A 1,801-nucleotide genomic window follows, 5' to 3' on the forward strand; every position below is an offset into this window, starting at 1 on the left:
GTTAGCTTGTACGAGGGGGCATAACTACAAATTGAGGGGTGATAGATTTAAGACAGATGCAAGAGGCAGGTTTTTTAATCAAAGATTGATAAGGGTGTGGAATGCCCTGCCTGCTAATGTAGTTAACTCAGCCACATTATGGAGATTTAAACAATCCTTGGATAAGCACATGGACGATGATGGGATAGTGTAGGGATGAGCTTAGATTGGTTCACAGGTTGGCACAACATCGAGGGCCAAAGGGCCTGTTCTGCGCTGTTCTATCATGTTATGGCTGTATGAGACATTGGTAATGCCACATTTGGAGTATGCGTATAATTCTGGTTGCCTTGCTATAGGAAGAATGTTATTAACCTGGAAAGAGTACAAAAAAGATTTACAAGGATGTTACAGAGACTGGTAATTTTGAGCTGTAAGGCTAGGATCGAACTTTTTTCCCCTGGAACAGAGGAAGCTGAGGGATGATGTTACAGAGGTTTATAAAATTGTGAGGGGTTATAGATGAGCTGAATAGCCAAGGTCTTTTCTCCAAGGTAGGGGAGTCCAAATCTAGAGGGCATAGGTTCAAGGTGAGAGGGTTAAGTTTTAAAAGGGATCCAAAGTGCAAAACTCCAACACAGAGCGTGGTGCATATGTGGTGCACAACCTGCCAGAGGAAGTGGTGGAGGCAAATACAATTACGATATTTAAAAGACATTTGGACAGGTACATGGATAGGAGGGAAATGGCCAAATGCAAGCAAACGGGACTAGTTCAGTTTAGGAAACCTGAACAGCTTGGATAGTCAGGTCAAAGGGTCTCTTTCCATGCTGTATGAGTCTGACTCTAAAATTGTATGAACACTTGAGAGAAATATACCTGCAGGACTACCAGAATAAATCATGGTATTAGGACTGATAAAGCTGTTGTAAGAGAGCTAATGTGGATTAAGTGGATGGAATGGTTGTCTTCTGTGCTTTACTGACTCAATGAGTGAAACAAAGTTAATAATTCATGTTGATGACTCTTCATCTTGTGCTGGACAAAGTTAGAGATGCAACAAATCCAATGCAAGTGCAGAGACAGCAAGGGGAGATTGGAGGAAAGAACCAGTAGGGCACCTGTGATATGATGGAAGAGATTAAATGCACTGGTCCTGTGAAGCTGAATGCAAGGTGAAGACTAGGCAATTCCCCTTTTAATTAGGATCATACGGACACTTATGATCATAGCCTTTCACCCCATTTTGTAATTTTAAAAAATCAACTTTATCTATGCTTATGATTTTATAAACCTGTGTAAGGTCACTTGTCAGCCTCTGATTCTTCAGAGAAAAAGATCCCAGCCTCTCTTATAATTTAAACTCTTCAGTCTCAGTAACATCCTTGTAAATCTCTATAGCAGAGCAACCAGAATTGTATGCGGTACTCCAAACTGTGGCCTTACCAATGTCTTGAACAGCCATAATGTGACATCTTAACTTCTGCACTCAGTGCTCTGACCAATGAAGGCATGCGTGTCAAATGCCTCCTTCACTATACTGTCTGCCTGTGACGGCACTTTCAAGGAACTATATACCTGTATCTCTATGTCTTTCAGTTCGACTACATTTCCCAGGGCCCTAACATTAATTGTATAAGTCCTGTCTAAACAAAATCCAGAACCTCATGTTTATCTAAATTAAACTCCATCCACTGGCCCAATTGAACAAGGTCTTGTTGTGATCTTAGATAACCTTTCTGTCCGTCCACTGTGCCACTACGAGGAGGTTGAACAGTTCATCCACTTTACCAACACCTTCCACCCCGACCTCAAATTCACC

Source organism: Chiloscyllium plagiosum, chromosome 37 (assembly GCF_004010195.1).
Source record: "Chiloscyllium plagiosum isolate BGI_BamShark_2017 chromosome 37, ASM401019v2, whole genome shotgun sequence".
NCBI lineage: Eukaryota > Metazoa > Chordata > Chondrichthyes > Orectolobiformes > Hemiscylliidae > Chiloscyllium > Chiloscyllium plagiosum.